Source organism: Danio aesculapii, chromosome 4 (genome assembly GCF_903798145.1).
Source record: "Danio aesculapii chromosome 4, fDanAes4.1, whole genome shotgun sequence".
NCBI classification, from domain to species: Eukaryota; Metazoa; Chordata; class Actinopteri; order Cypriniformes; family Danionidae; genus Danio; species Danio aesculapii.
The window spans coordinates 22716117-22732492 of NC_079438.1; the positions used below are offsets into that span (position 1 = coordinate 22716117).

General features: G+C 43.9%; 13 non-coding genes and 1 pseudogene across 13 annotated transcripts; 10 read left to right on the top strand and 4 right to left on the bottom strand.

Annotated features, from left to right (window-relative positions):
• Positions 1–16376, top strand: part of LOC130222303 (zinc finger protein 208-like) — a 758572-nt pseudogene that overhangs the window by 334654 nt on the left and 407542 nt on the right.
• trnar-ucg (transfer RNA arginine (anticodon UCG)) lies at positions 4902–4974 on the top strand. Its single transcript has one exon. It is a non-coding gene; the product is annotated as a tRNA-Arg (tRNA).
• Positions 6025–6096, bottom strand: trnap-ugg (transfer RNA proline (anticodon UGG)). The gene has a single exon. It is a non-coding gene; the product is annotated as a tRNA-Pro (tRNA).
• trnap-agg (transfer RNA proline (anticodon AGG)) lies at positions 7685–7756 on the bottom strand. The gene has a single exon. It is a non-coding gene; the product is annotated as a tRNA-Pro (tRNA).
• trnar-ucg (transfer RNA arginine (anticodon UCG)) lies at positions 8193–8265 on the top strand. The gene has a single exon. It is a non-coding gene; the product is annotated as a tRNA-Arg (tRNA).
• On the bottom strand, positions 9332–9403 carry trnap-ugg (transfer RNA proline (anticodon UGG)). The gene has a single exon. It is a non-coding gene; the product is annotated as a tRNA-Pro (tRNA).
• Positions 9854–9926, top strand: trnar-ucg (transfer RNA arginine (anticodon UCG)). Its single transcript has one exon. It is a non-coding gene; the product is annotated as a tRNA-Arg (tRNA).
• Positions 10992–11063, bottom strand: trnap-agg (transfer RNA proline (anticodon AGG)). Its single transcript has one exon. It is a non-coding gene; the product is annotated as a tRNA-Pro (tRNA).
• trnar-ucg (transfer RNA arginine (anticodon UCG)) lies at positions 11513–11585 on the top strand. Its single transcript has one exon. It is a non-coding gene; the product is annotated as a tRNA-Arg (tRNA).
• Positions 11923–12004, top strand: trnas-uga (transfer RNA serine (anticodon UGA)). Its single transcript has one exon. It is a non-coding gene; the product is annotated as a tRNA-Ser (tRNA).
• trnas-aga (transfer RNA serine (anticodon AGA)) lies at positions 12963–13044 on the top strand. Its single transcript has one exon. It is a non-coding gene; the product is annotated as a tRNA-Ser (tRNA).
• Positions 13560–13641, top strand: trnas-aga (transfer RNA serine (anticodon AGA)). Its single transcript has one exon. It is a non-coding gene; the product is annotated as a tRNA-Ser (tRNA).
• Positions 13906–13977, top strand: trnah-gug (transfer RNA histidin (anticodon GUG)). The gene has a single exon. It is a non-coding gene; the product is annotated as a tRNA-His (tRNA).
• trnas-uga (transfer RNA serine (anticodon UGA)) lies at positions 14106–14187 on the top strand. The gene has a single exon. It is a non-coding gene; the product is annotated as a tRNA-Ser (tRNA).

Consider the following 16376-nt stretch of genomic DNA (forward strand, 5'->3'; position numbering starts at 1 on the left):
AGCAACAGCATAGCAACCACCTAGCAACACCTTAGCAACCGCCTAGCAACTCCTTAGCAACCACCTAGCAACACCTTAGCAACCGCCTAGCAACCACCTAACAACACCTTAGCAACCACTTAGCAACCGCCTAGCAACCACCTTGCAACACCTTAGCAACCGCCTAGCAACCACCTAGCAACACCTTAGCAACCGCCTAGCAACACCTTAGCAACCACATAGCAACACCTTAGCAACCGCCTAGCAACTCCTTAGCAACCAACTAGCAACACCTTAGCAACAGCCTAGCAACCACCTAGCAACACCTTGGCAACCACCTAGCAACACCTTATAAACCGCCTAGCAACCACCTAGCAACACCTTAGCAACCACCTAGCAACACCTTAGCAACCATCTAGCAACACCTTAGCAACCGCATAGCAACCACTTAGCAACACCTTAGCAACCGCCTAGCAACTCCTTAGCAACCACCTAGCAATACCTTAGCAACTGCCTAGCAACCACCTAGCAACCACTTAGCAACTGCCTAGCAATATATATATATATATATATATATATATATATATATATATATATACATATATACATACACACACACACACACAATGGTTTCAGTTAAAAATCTGAGGTCATGGCTTACGTTTCATCTGTGACGAAACTTGCTTTCATCAATGTGTACACATATGTTGATCCCACCAATTCGTTGTCGTTTTTTCTTCCTTAATCTCCTCATGCTTCTCACACATACACTTTGCAGTTTCGTGGACATCTTGGACAGAGTTGCACTACTATTTGAGATGCCATCTAACATCATATCCACTTGTCGCATATGGAGACCTTGTGAAAATCTAAATACTGCAATGTTGTATTACTGTAAAAACACAGAATGGAAAAAAATGTCTGCAGAATACTAGAGGACAGGCTACTAGAGATCACAGAGAATATAAACTTGCCTGTGAATATACTTCATCCAACTGAAAAGGCTTGCATGGGAATGGGGAAATATAGACTTTGTCCTTACACTTTTCCTAATTCGTCCACATGACTTCTTGCACTGCCTGCAAATGAGTAGTAAAGTTATTCATCAGTAATGTATCACCTTTGGCAATGCAAAACAAATAAATAATTAAATAAATAAATATACAAATGACAATAATCTCAGTCTCATTCATAGTCATTTTATTTTAACCCTCTACTGCAAGGGTGGTCAAACTCAGTCCTGGAGGGCCGGTGTCCTGCACAGTTTTGCTCCAACACTAATCAAAGACACCTGAACATGCTAATCAGTGTCTTCAAGATCACTAGAAATCTATAAGCAGGTGTGTTTGATTAGTGTTGGAGCTAAACTGTGCAGGACATTGGCCCTCCAGGACCGAGTTTGCCCACCCCTGCTCTACTGTATGGTGTTAACATATGGCAACATGATGTTTATGTTCATTTCCCTGCCACTGTTTCTTTAAGACCAACATTATTATTATTATTATTATTATTATTATTATTATTATTTGTTGTAAAGAGAAGACCTAAGTGTAGCCAATGATGTGCTTTGGTTAAGTCACATGACATGCTGTGTTTTTCTGTAGCGTGATTTCTGACAGCCTGGTGTTTATTGTGAGTAGTTGCTAAATGCAAATGTAAACGTCAATAAAAACAGGATCAAATTCTGTCAGATCCACAAAAAATCTGAAACCACCTCCAGTACGTCATGATGACATTTTCACAACTCAAATTTATTTGAATCAAATTAGTTTTTTTCTAAATCCATCAAATGTCTGAGTTACCAAATGGCAACACTGTGCAATACTGGAACGTGCAATATTGCAATGGGTTAGCCAGCTAGCAAGGTCAGCTGTGAACTATTAAGTTGTAACAATAACAACATGAAAGCTAGTAATATAATGCTGATTAGTCATGTGTTAATGGCATTTGCAATATGGATAAAATCTAGTTTTAATGGCAATACTACTTTTGAATAGATATGAATAAGGGAACAGTGTATTAGCGAACACCACCATGTTTTATGGTAAGTGAAAGAATAAAAGGACAGAACTGGCTCTTCCTGCAGATGAAAGTGAGGATGAGATGGGTTTTAGTGACCATGAGAATGATGCAGACTGGACATCTGATAGAGACAGTTCAGGTAAGTTAGCTCAGAGGCAGATAAGACAGGTGTAGTATAGTACATAGTATAATATATAAATATTGTTAGCTAGTAGCATCTGGATATACCAGACTTGTTATTTATTTGTTATAATATAAAAGGGCACCTATGGTAAAAAAATCTACTTTTCAAGCTTTTTGGACAGACATGTGTGCATGTATGGTGTATAGACCTTCATATTGGGGTGATATAAGCACACCCAGTGCTGTTTTTTAATTTAACAACATAAAAAACGGTGGACCAATTGGAGCGGTTTTCAGATCGACAGCAACTTTACGTAGGAGTGCGGTCCCCCCGCCCACCAATATTGATTGACAGGCGCGTCATCATATCCTCAGTTTGTTGATTCACGTCCGCCATTTTCAGCGTGAGTTGAAGCGATATCACTAAAGGAACACCCTAGCTCTATTTTTAGATGCAAGGCTCATTGGGCTCAACACAAGAGCAATATTCTCCACATTATCGCTCTAATCGGAATTATTGGTTGTATCTTTAGATAGGTTTGCAAACATGTGTACTTCTCATTGAGTCTACCTTATACTTCAGTCGTTTGCATTTCTCGCTATCCCAGAAGCTCCCTGTGATCTTAACTAGCATGCGTTTTAGAATTCTAAACATCGGTTTCTATCAGGGTACACTCAAGTCGACGGCTGGGCGCCTCGGACCGCTGCAGACTTGAATTGCCGTTGTGTGTACCCTGATAGAAACCTATGTTTAGAATTAAAAAATGCATGGCGCGATGATTCGGGACACTTCATGTTTCTGCCGCGCCACAGAGAGTGTCTGGTGTGCCGTGTCGTGGCTTCGAGCGGCGCATCCGGTGCCTCAGTCAAAGTTAATTCAGTGTGCGTGGTTATTAGTTTCTGTGTACAAGCTCGGCACTTGAAACTAGCACACAGTTGGCTGTAAAACTGTACAAAGACACATATGATTTTGTACTCTCTGCTTGGTCTGTGTTCGAGTCGTACATGTACGACTGATTGCTGAACCTCTCACTCCTGCTCCTTCTCTGTCTGCCTGTCAGACTGTTGCAAACGCAGAGCGGGTGAGCTCATGGCCCCGCCCCTTGTTACATTGGTGGGAAGCCGAAACTAATTTACATGTGAAGCAACACACCCATAAATCAGCGAACTGTGGACACGCCCCCAACATGACACTTTTTAACACAAGTGTTAAAAAACTGAACCTAAACTGGCACACTCAGAAGAACCATAATATTATTATTAAATCATAAAAAAAGAGGTAAACTATGTGCCCTTTAAAGTAAAATAACTGTCTACTGAAAGTTAGGTTAAATGCAACAAATAGTTAATTGAACACTCTTAGATTGTACCTAACCCTAATTTTATATTTGATTAAAGTTCATGTTAAAATATCTTGCGTTGCTACTTATAGGCATCTGAATGTTTACTCAAAGTCTATTCATAAACAGGATAACAACTACATGCAGACAATAACAACAAACATCTTGGTGGTCAATGTTCTGAAAACTTGTTGAGGATTTGTTGCATATCTACTGATACACTGTTGAACATCTAGAACCTAAATTGGTGACACTTATCTTACCGAAAGTTTAATAAATGTTTACATGCTGTAGACATTGTATTGATTGCCTAAGAACATTTAAAAGACAATCTACAGATACTACCCAGATGAAAGTAAACAGATAAGAACTTGAAAAGTAACTTATGGTCAGCAGACTATCTAAAGGGGGACCATTAAAATAAAGTGTTACCCGGCTCCTTTTCGTTGACATCTTGTTGAAGGCATACAAAAAATCTATGACAAATGATTGGCGAAAAGGCCCAGTGGCGTGGATGAAACACGGTAGCTGTGAAAACCTTCTTGAGATGTGTTTGCATGTCATTAACTTCCTGCATTGCCATGCATATTACCTGTTATGACTAAAAGGGTAACGAGATACCTAACGCGAAAGGCCATTTTGAATCCTGCATGGTGCCTACAGAGAAGAGACTGTGTACAAAGCAAAAAAAATGGTGCTTACATATAAAGCTGGTGGGTTGTTCAAGATCCATAAACAAATCTAACAACCGAATCATTGCTGCTCCTTTTTTTGTCTGTATAATTGTACATGTTAGACTGATTTAGATCAGAAGTCCACTAAATGTTCATTAACTAATGTCAAAGCAAAAGCTGCTACAATTAACATAGAAACACCATAGATAGCACAGCTCCGCCTCTTTTTCGATGACAGGTGTAGGGCTCATCCGGGACTTGAACCCGCGACCTCTCGCCCCTTAGCGAGAATCATACCCCTACACCAACGAGCCCTGTAAAAGTAATCTGCAGTGCCACAAAAAATTCTGTGAGACCGATCCACTCTACGCTTTGTTCATGTTGTTTTTGTTCCGTGTGTCAGCAACTCCCTGGAGGCATATTACAGTTCACAGGCAGTAAAAACAGCCCAGTGGCCTATGGGATAGGGCACCAGCCTTCGAAGCTGGGGATTGTGGGTTTTAAATTACCAACTGGGTTGTCTTTGATGCAGTTCCTTTTAAGTTGACTGTGCAAGACAATCCAGTGTTAACTTTAAAAAGCTAGGTTCATACCCTTAGGTCAAAAAGACATGACAGTGGAAAACTCCTCAGAGAAGCTGTTTTGTCATTAGGTGTACACACCAGATCGTCTGAATGCAATATGGCATAGGGATCCTAAAGTACTGTTTTCTGAGTTACAAGAACTTCCTGAGCCATACATCAGATATGTCAAAGTTAGTGTTGACCCAGTGGCCTAATGGATAAGGCATCAGCCTTCGAAGCTGGGGATTGTGGGTTCAAGTCCCATCTGGGTTGTCTTTGTTGGGTGAAACAATTCTGACTGGTCTTCTCAAAACTTAGACGTGATGATCTGAGGACAATAGTTAGCTTCAAATTCTCAGACTTGCTGCACACTTCAAATAAGATTCATCCAAACTTGCTTGAATCTCACCGTCACGTTACAAAGCTAAAAGGTTCTGCTAAGCTTTGGTAATGGAGATCTTGACTTCAAGTACCCCGTGGCTTTCAACTAATGGTCTCATGTTAGGTGGATGATGATGAAATGCAAACAAGAAAATAGCTGCAGAAAGGTTGTGATTGCAAGTTAATGAGAGTGGCCTTGTCTGGAATTTGAAACTCAAGACCAGTCACACCATACGCGACAACCATACCCCAGGACCAATGAGACCCGAATGTGGATGATTGCACAAAGAAAATGTTGGTCCATTAGTTGCACACATCTTATTTGACGGAATGCAAACTGGCATCGAGATCCTAAAGTGCAGTTTTCCATGCGTTGGCATCTTGTTGAAGGCATACAAAAAATCCATGACAAATGATTGGCGAAATGGCCCAGTGGCCTAATGGATAAGGCATCAGCCTCCGGAGCTTGGGATTGTTGGTTCAAGTCCCATCTGGGTTGTCTTTGAAGGTCTCACTTCAATTTGGGAGCAATGTTTGGTGGATGAAACACGGTAGCTGTGAAAACCTTCTTGAGATGTGTTTGCATGTCATTACCTTCCTGCATTGCCATGCATATTACCTGTTATGACTAAAAGGGTAACGAGATACCTAACGCGAAAGGCCATTTTGAATCCTGCATGGTGCCTACAGAGAAGAGACTGTGTACAAAGACAAAAATGGTGCTTACATATAAAGTTGGTGGGTTGTTCAAGATCCATAAACAAATCTAACAATCGAATCATTGCTGCTCCTTTTCTTGTCTGTATAATTGTACATGTTAGACTGATTTAGATCAGAAGTCCACTAAATGTTCATTAACTAATGTCAAAGCAAAAGCTGCTACAATTAACATAGAATCACCATGGATAGCACAGCACTGCTGCTTTTTTTATGACATTCAAAGGGCTCGTCCGGGATTTGAACCCGGGACCTCTCACACCCAAAGCGAGAATCATACCCCTAGACCAACGAGCCCTGTAGAAGCAGTCTGCAGTGCCACAAAAAATTCTGTGAGACCGATCCACTCTACTCTTCGTTCATGTTATTTTTGTTCCGTGTGTCAGCAACTCCCTGGAGGCATATTACCGCTCACAGGCAGTATAAAACAGCCCAGTGGCCTAATGGATAAGGCACCAGCCTTCGAAGCTGGGGATTGTGGGTTTAAAGTACCAACTGGGTTGTCTTTGATACAGTTCCTTTTAAGTTGATTGTGCAAGACAATCCAGTGTTACCTTTAAAAAGCTAGGTTCATACCCTTAGGTCAAAAAGACATGACAATGGAAAACTCCTCAGAGGAGCTGTTTTGTCATTAGGTGTACACTCCAGATCGTCTGAATGCAATATGGCATAGGGATCCTAAAGTACTGTTTTCTGAGTTACAAGAACTTCCTGAGCCATACATCAGATATGACAAAAGCTAGTGTTGACCCAGTGGCCTGATGGATAAGGCATCAGCCTTCGAAGCTGGGAATTGTGGGTTCAAGTCCCATCTGGGTTGTCTTTGTTGGGTTACATTTAAGTTGTGTGAAACAATTCCGACTGGTCTTCTCAAAACGTAGGCGTGATGATCTGAGGATAATAGTTAGCTTCGAATTCTCAGACTTGCTGCACACTTCAAATAAGATTCATCCAATCTTGCTTGAATCTCACTGTCACGTTACAAAGCTAAAAGGTTCTGTTGAGCTTTGGTAATGGAGATCTTGACTTCAAGTACCCCGTGGCTTTCAACTAATGGTCTCATGTTAGGTGGATGATGATGAAATGCAAACAAGAAAATAGCTGCAGAAAGGTTTTGATTGCAAGTTAATGAGAGTGGCCTTGTCTGGAATTTGAAACTCAAGACCAGTCACACCATACGCGACAACCATACCCCAGGACCAATGAGACCCGAATGTGGATGATTGCACAAAGAAAATGTTGGTCCATTAGTTTCACACATCTTATTTGACGGAATGCAAACTGGCATCGAGATCCTAAAGTGCAGTTTTCTATGCGTTGGCATCTTGTTGAAGGCATACAAAAAATCCATGACAAATGATTGGCGAAATGCCCAGTGGCCTAATGGATAAGGCATCAGCCTCCGGGGCTTGGGATTGTTGGTTCAAGTCCCATCTGGGTTGTCTTTGAAGGTCTCACTTCAATTTGGGAGCAATGTTTGGTGGATGAAACACGGTAGCTGTGAAAACCTTCTTGAGATGTGTTTGCATGTCATTACCTTCCTGCATTGCCATGCATATTACCTGGTATGACTAAAAGGGTAACGAGATACCTAACGCGAAAGGCCATTTTGAATCCTGCATGGTGCCTACAGAGAAGAGACTGTGTACAAAGACAAAAATGGTGCTTACATATAAAGCTGGTGGGTTGTTCAAGATCCATAAACAAATCTAACAACCGAATCATTGCTGCTCCTTTTTTTGTCTGTATAATTGTACATGTTAGACTGATTTAGATCAGAAGTCCACTAAATGTTCATTAACTAATGTCAAAACAAAAGCTGCTACAATTAACATAGAAACACCATAGATAGCTCAGCTCCACCTCTTTTTCGACGACAGGCGTAGGGCTCGTCCGGGATTTGAACCCGGGACCTCTCGCACCCTAAGCGAGAATCATACCCCTAGACCAACGAGCCCTGTAAAAGCAATCTGCAGTACCACAAAAAATTCTGAGAGACCGATCCACTCTACTCTTTGTTCATGTTGTTTTTGTTACGTGTGTCAGCAACTCCCTGGAGGCATATTACAGTTCACAGGCAATAAAAACAGCCCAGTGGCCTAATGGATTCGAAGCTGGGGATTGTGGGTTTAAAGTACCAACTGGGTTGTCTTTGATGCAGTTCCTTTTAAGTTGACTGTGCAAGACAATCCAGTGTTACCTTTAAAAAGCTAGGTTCATACCCTTAGGTCAAAAAGACATGACAATGGAAAACTCCTCAGAGGAGCTGTTTTGTCATTAGGTGTACACACTAGATCGTCTGAATGCAATATGGCATAGGGATCCTAAAGTACTGTTTTCTGAGTTACAAGAACTTCCTGAGCCATACATCAGATATGTCAAAGGCTAGTGTTGACCCAGTGGCCTAATGGATAAGGCATCAGCCTTCGAAGCTGGAGATTGTGGGTTCAAGTCCCATCTGGGTTGTCTTTGTTGGGTTAAATTTAAGTTGTTTGAAACAATTCCGACTTGTTTTCTCAAAACTTAGGTGTGATGATCTGAGGACAATAGTTAGCTTCGAGTTCTCAGACTTGCTGCACACTTCAAATAAGATTCATCCAATCTTGATTGAATCTCACTGTCACGATACAAAGCTAAAAGGTTCTGCTGAGCTTTGGTAATGGAGATCTTGACTTCAAGTACCCCGTGGCTTTCAACTAATGGTCTCATGTTAGGTGGATGATGATGAAATGCAAACAAGAAAATAGCTGCAGAAAGGTTGTGATTGCAAGTTAATGAGAGTGGCCTTGTCTGGAATTTGAAACTCAAGACCAGTCACACCATACGCGACAACCATACCCCAGGACCAATGAGACCCGAATGTGGATGATTGCACAAAGAAAATGTTGGTCCATTAGTTGCACACATCTTATTTGACGGAATGCAAACTGGCATCGAGATCCTAAAGTGCAGTTTTCCATGCGTTGGCATCTTGTTGAAGGCATACAAAAAATCCATGACAAATGATTGGCGAAATGGCCCAGTGGCCTAATGGATAAGGCATCAGCCTCCGGGGCTTGGGATTGTTGGTTCAAGTCCCATCTGGGTTGTCTTTGAAGGTCTCACTTCAATTTGGGAGCAATGTTTGGTGGATGAAACACGGTAGCTGTGAAAACCTTCTTGAGATGTGTTTGCATGTCATTACCTTCCTGCATTGCCATGCATATTACCTGGTATGACTAAAAGGGTAACGAGATACCTAACGCGAAAGGCCATTTTGAATCCTGCATGGTGCCTACAGAGAAGAGACTGTGTACAAAGACAAAAATGGTGCTTACATATAAAGCTGGTGGGTTGTTCAAGATCCATAAACAAATCTAACAACCGAATCATTGCTGCTCCTTTTTTTGTCTGTATAATTGTACATGTTAGACTGATTTAGATCAGAAGTCCACTAAATGTTCATTAACTAATGTCAAAGCAAAAGCTGCTACAATTAACATAGAAACACCATGGATAGCACAGCACTGCTGCTTTTTTTATGACATTCACAGGGCTCGTCCGGGATTTGAACCCGGGACCTCTCGCACCCAAAGCGAGAATCATACCCCTAGACCAACGAGCCCTGTAGAAGGAGTCTGCAGTGCCACAAAAAATTCTGTAAGACCGATCCACTCTACTCTTTGTTCATGTTGTTTTTGTTCCGTGTGTCAGCAACTCCCTGGAGGCATATTACCGCTCACAGGCAGTATAAAACAGCCCAGTGGCCTAATGGATAAGGCACCAGCCTTCGAAGCTGGGGATTGTGGGTTTAAAGTACCAACTGGGTTGTCTTTGATACAGTTCCTTTTAAGTTGATTGTGCAAGACAATCCAGTGTTACCTTTAAAAAGCTAGGTTCATACCCTTAGGTCAAAAAGACATGACAATGGAAAACTACTCAGAGGAGCTGTTTTGTCATTAGGTGTACACACCAGATTGTCTGAATGCAATATGGCATAGGGATCCTAAAGTACTGTTTTCTGAGTTACAAGAACTTCCTGAGCCATACATCAGATATGACAAAAGCTAGTGTTGACCCAGTGGCCTAATGGATAAGGCATCAGCCTTCGAAGCTGGGGATTGTGGGTTCAAGTCCCATCTGGGTTGTCTTTGTTGGGTTACATTTAAGTTGTGTGAAACAATTCCGACTGGTCTTCTCAAAACTTAGGCGTGATGATCTGAGGATAATAGTTAGCTTCGAATTCTCAGACTTGCTGCACACTTCAAATAAGATTCATCCAATCTTGCTTGAATCTCACTGTCACGTTACAAAGCTAAAAGGTTCTGTTGAGCTTTGGTAATGGAGATCTTGACTTCAAGTACCCCGTGGCTTTCAACTAATGGTCTCATGTTAGGTGGATAATGATGAAATGCAAACAAGAAAATAGCGGCAGAAAGGTTGTGATTGCAAGTTAATGAGAGTGGCCTTGTCTGGAATTTGAAACTCAAGACCAGTCAAACCATACGCGAGAACCATACCCCAGGACCAATGAGACCCGAATGTGGATGATTGCACAAAGAAAATGTTTGTCCATTAGTTTCACACATCTTATTTGACGGAATGCAAACTGGCATCGAGATCCTAAAGTGCAGTTATCTATGCGTTGGCATCTTGTTGAAGGCATACAAAAAATCCATGACAAATGATTGGCGAAATGCCCAGTGGCCTAATGGATAAGGCATCAGCCACCGGGGCTTGGGATTGTTGGTTCAAGTCCCATCTGGGTTGTCTTTGAAGGTCTCACTTCAATTTGGGAGCAATGTTTGGTGGATGAAACACGGTAGCTGTGAAAACCTTCTTGAGATGTGTTTGCATGTCATTACCTTCCTGCATTGCCATGCATATTACCTGGTATGACTAAAAGGGTAACGAGATACCTAACGCGAAAGGCCATTTTGAATCCTGCATGGTGCCTACAGAGAAGAGACTGTGTACAAAGACAAAAATGGTGCTTACATATAAAGCTGGTGGGTTGTTCAAGATCCATAAACAAATCTAACAACCGAATCATTGCTGCTCCTTTTTTTGTCTGTATAATTGTACATGTTAGACTGATTTAGATCAGAAGTCCACTAAATGTTCATTAACTAATGTCAAAGCAAAAGCTGCTACAATTAACATAGAAACACCATAGATAGCTCAGTTCCACCTCTTTTTCGATGACAGGCGTAGGGCTCGTCCGGGATTTGAACCAAGGACCTCTCGCACCCTAAGCGAGAATCATACCCCTAGACCAACGAGCCCTGTAAAAGCAATCTGCAGTACCACAAAAAATTCTGTGAGACCGATCCACTCTACTCTTTGTTCATGTTGTTTTTGTTACGTGTGTCAGCAACTCCCTGGAGGCATATTACAGTTCACAGGCAATAAAAACAGCCCAGTGGCCTAATGGATAGGGCACCAGCCTTCGAAGCTGGGGATTGTGGGTTTAAAGTACCAACTGGGTTGTCTTTGATGCAGTTCCTTTTAAGTTGACTGTGCAAGACAATCCAGTGTTACCTTTAAAAAGCTAGGTTCATACCCCTAGGTCAAACAGACATGACAATGGAAAACTCCTCAGAGAAGCTGTTTTGTCATTAGGTGTACACACCAGATCGTCTGAATGCAATATGGCATAGGGATCCTAAAGTACTGTTTTCTGAGTTACAAGAACTTCCTGAGCCATACATCAGATATGTCAAAGGTTAGTGTTGACCCAGTGGCCTAATGGATAAGGCACCAGCCTTCGAAGCTGGATATTGTGGGTTCAAGTCCCATCTGGGTTGTCTTTGTTGGGTTAAATTTAAGTTGTTTAAAACAATTCCGACTGGTCTTCTCAAAACTTAGGCGTGATGATCTGAGGACAATAGTTAGCTTCGAATTCTCAGACTTGCTGCACACTTCAAATAAGATTCATCCAATCTTGCTTGAATCTCACTGTCACGTTACAAACCTAAATGGTTCCGCTTAGCTTTGGTAATGAAGATCTTGACTTCAAGTACCCCGTGTCTTTCAAGCAATGCTTGTGCAGCTTTTTACAACCTCAGGCCATTTATGCCCCAACTGTGCTGCGTTCAATGTTGCCCACATTCAGCAGAAAAAGTCAACGAGCTGCCACCATGTGTAGTCGTGGCCGAGAGGTTAAGGCGATGGACTTGAAATCCATTGGGGTCTCCCCGCGCAGGTTCGAACCCTGCCGACTACGGAACAGCCAGCTGCTTTTGCTTTTTCTCTCTGTGAGAGGAACTGTGGCTTTTGCGACGTTTGGTTGCGGGCCTGCGTGTTTAATCCCATATTGAATAATTCAAGTCCAGCGCTAGTCGCAATTTAGCTTTTTTTGTAGTCCCTACACTCTGATGTTGTCTAGAGAAACGTTCAATAAATCGACAGCAACATCTTGTACGGCTCATCAAGATTGGGATTTGATAGTTTTTTTTCCAAGTCGCCCAGTCCTTTTTGGCTGTCCCTTTGTGGCACATTTTCCCCACTCCATCTGCTTCTGGAGAGTTGCTTTATGCACAGCTCTTTTCAAGACTGATGCTAGCACAGTTCCAAAAGGCCCAGGCGAAATGTGCTTTTGGCCATGCTTTTGGACCATGGCTTTGGTAACACCTAATGACTTCAAGGTCTTTCACGGTGCAGCTCAGCAGTGGCATGGCACAGCTCTGAAACGCCGTTTCCTGGAGGATGCCTGCATCTGTTTTTTTTAAGAGGACGCAGGTCTGTGCTGTGATGAGAAAGTGTTGTTAGCCGGCAAGGGGCTTGCAGAGGTCCAACTCCGCAAACAGGTGCCTCAGCAGACAGGAGCCCGCATAGCTCAGTCGGTAGAGCATCAGACTTTTAATCTGATGGTCCAGGGTTCAAGTGTCTGTTCGGGCGAAGGCCTGTCTGTTTGTCAGAGACCACGTTGTTCTTTTCATATCACTTGGTGGCTGTCCATTGTGGTGTGGCCTGCGAGAGCACGTTGCTCTGAATTCAGATCATCAGCTTGTGTGGAAAGAGTGCCCATGAAGTTAGCTGAGTTTGTTAGATTAGAGAGCTATGCTGTCCCTGCTTCCCAGAGATTGTACGGAAAAGTTGCACTAGAGCTAGTGCACCTTCCTCTACCCCTGTTGACCCTGTGCTTGGTTGCCACCTCAGCAGGAGAGAGAAAGCAGACATCTGTAGTCGTGGCCGAGTGGTTAAGGCGATGGACTAGAAATCCATTGGGGTTTCCCCGCGCAGGTTCGAATCCTGCCGACTACGTTGTTTTGCACGTCCACTTATGTTGTTGTTCTCTTTTCTTTCAAGCCTCCTATACGTAATTGGAATCCTCCTCTGCAACTCACAAACAAGCCCCTGTCACTTAGTGACCAGGCAGCTGTGGGTGAGCGACAGTGGTTTGCCGCGACCGTACAGTCATCCGTACTCTGTGTTGTGGCCAGAGAAATCCCAGATTGAATCTGAGGGTCCAGGGTTCAAGTCCCTGTTCGGGCGAAGGCCTGTCTGTTTGTCAGAGACCTCGTTGTTCTTTTCATATCACTTGGTGGCTGTCCATTGTGGTGTGGCCTGCGAGAGCACGTTGCTCTGAATTCAGATCATCAGCTTGTGTGGAAAGAGTGCCCATGAAGTTAGCTGAGTTTGTTAGATTAGAGAGCTATGCTGTCCCTGCTTCCCAGAGATTGTACGGAAAAGTTGCACTAGAGCTAGTGCACCTTCCTCTACCCCTGTTGACCCTGAGCTTGGTTGCCACCTCAGCAGGAGAGAGAAAGCAGACGTCTGTAGTCGTGGCTGAGTGGTTAAGGCGATGGACTAGAAATCCATTGGGGTTTCCCCGCGCAGGTTCGAATCCTGCCGACTACGTTGTTTTGCACGTCCACTTATGTTGTTGTTCTCTTTTCTTTCAAGCCTCCTATACGTAATTGGAATCCTCCTCTGCAACTCACAAACAAGCCCCTGTCACTTAGTGACCAGGCAGCTGTGGGTGAGCGACAGTGGTTTGCCGCGACCGTACAGTCATCCGTACTCTGTGTTGTGGCCAGAGAAATCCCAGTTTGAATCACGGTCACAAACCAGTGTCCCTTAGTGTCCAGGCAGCTGCAGAGCTTATCGGTGAGCGAGCGGTGTGCCGTGATCGTATAGTGGTCAGTACTCTGTGTTGTGGCCGCAGCAACCCCGGTTCGAATCCGGGTCACGGCAGCGTGTTCCTGTTAACTGCGAGCAATGCTTGTGCTGCTTTTTACAACCTCAGGCCATTTATGCCCCAACTGTGCTGCGTTCAATGTTGCCCACATTCAGCAGAAAAAGTCATCGAGCTGCCACCATGCGTAGTCGTGGCCGAGAGGTTAAGGCGATGGACTTGAAATCCATTGGGGTCTCCCCGCGCAGGTTCGAATCCTGCCGACTACGGAACAGCCAGCTGCTTTTGCTTTTTCTCTCTGTGAGAGGAACTGTGGCTTTTGCGACGTTTGGTTGCGGGCCTGCGTGTTTAATCCCATATTGAATAATTCAAGTCCAGCGACTAGTCGCAATTTAGCTTTTTTTGTAGTCCCTACACTCTGATGTTGCCTAGAGAAACGTTCAATAAATCGACAGCAACATCTTGTACGGCTCATCAAGATTGGGATTTGATAGTTTGTTTTCCAAGTCGCCCAGTCCGTTTTGGCTGTCCCTTTGTGGCACATTTTCCCCACTCCATCTGCTTCTGGAGAGTTGCTTTATGCACAGCTCTTTTCAAGACTGATGCTAGCACAGTTCCAAAAGGCCCAGGCGAAATGTGCTTTTGGCCATGCTTTTGGACCATGGCTTTGGTAACACCTAATGACTTCAAGGTCTTTCACGGTGCAGCTCAGCAGTGGCATGGCACAGCTCTGAAACGCCGTTTCCTGGAGGACGCCTGCATCTGTTTTTTTTAAGAGGACGCAGGTCTGTGCTGTGATGAGAAAGTGTTGTTAGCCGGCAAGGGGCTTGCAGAGGTCCAACTCCGCAAACAGGTGCCTCAGCAGACAGGAGCCCGGATAGCTCAGTTGGTAGATGTGGAGAAGTGAGACTTCTCCCCTCCGTCTCTGACGGCCGCACCAATATATACACACACACACACACACACACATACACACACACACACTCTGCACTTACCTTCATCTCTTCCTCCTCCGTCAGCGGTGATTTTGATGAGTGCACGCGTCATGTCACCGGCATTCTGTCATTCCTCCACAGTTTCATCTCCCCCCCTATAATCTCACATGGAGCATACTTACACACACCCATTGTCTGCGTGTTTTCGTTTGTCTGTTTGTTGTCTGTTTGTTAGGGGGGTTCGGACTTCAGCGCGAGACCGGCAAACCTGAGTGAAGGAAGGGCGCGCGCTTATGACATCAGAAGCCGCGCCTTGGGAGTTCGCGCGCTGAAAGTCCGACCGTACCATTTGTGTTTATGTGGGTACAACCAGCGTTGTTGTTTGTCCTGTTTTACAGGAGGAGAGTTGTAAAGGGTTGTATGTGGTTATTGTTTTATGTGTTATTGGTCTGTTAAGCAGACAATGTTTTATGTGTAAAGAAATGCCATTTAAGGCAAAGATAAAAGAGAGATAAATTTAGGTACATACCTGAATGGCTTACGCCAATCGATGGGCGGAGTCTGGAGTATAAAGAAGGACGCCAGACTCCAGCTCAGGGTCAGTTTACCTGGCTAGCGAGCGTGCTGTGGCAGAGCCGTGAGCAATTTCTCTGAGTGAGTAGATACTAGTATACAGTGGTTACGTTTGATTGTTTTTTTTTTTTTCTTCTTCTTTGGTTTTGTTTTTGTGTTATATATATTAGTCTTTATATTTAATTTGTTGATTTGGTACTTTGTATTTTTGTATATATATATATTTTTGGATTTTTTTTATGGACACTGTATATATTTTGCACTGGACATATCCTCCACATCGTTGTAAATAAATACCACCTTTTTACACTTCCGGGTCAGGCCATTGTGTTTTTGGATTTTTTGCCATTGGGTTTTTTTTGTTTTGGGTTTATTGTGATATTAAGGCCTCCCACGCCTCCTAGTGGGCCCACTCTGGGTTCACTACATCACAGTTGGTGTCAGAAGCGGCGGCCACCCGGAAGAGAATGAGGAGGAGAAGGCTGGGTCTACGATCTGCTGTGAAGGACGCAGCTTGGCGTAGACTGTCGTCTGGTGGAGAAGAGACAGCTACGGAGCGTCCCAGCACCAGTGAGCCTTCTACGCAGTCCAGTGAGGGCATGGCGAGTATGATGAGGGATTTCCTCAAGGCGCAGCAAACCAGAGAGGAGCTGTTTCTTCGTGAGCTGCGGGGACTCTGTGAGTCGATACGGCCAACGGAGCTGACAACGCCATCGCCCAGTAGAGTATCCACAGTGGAGACATCACCCCCACCTACCCCACCACCACCCATACAGTCAACCGACCGACGAGCCGCACAGACACGTCGCCCGGAGACACCGATGCCACCCTTACAGCCGGGAGATGACATCGAAAGCTACCTGCGACGATTTGAACGTCTGGCCCGAACGTGGCAGTGGCCTCGGGAGGAGTGGAGCTGTCGGCTGGTGCCATTGTTGACTGGTCGAGCG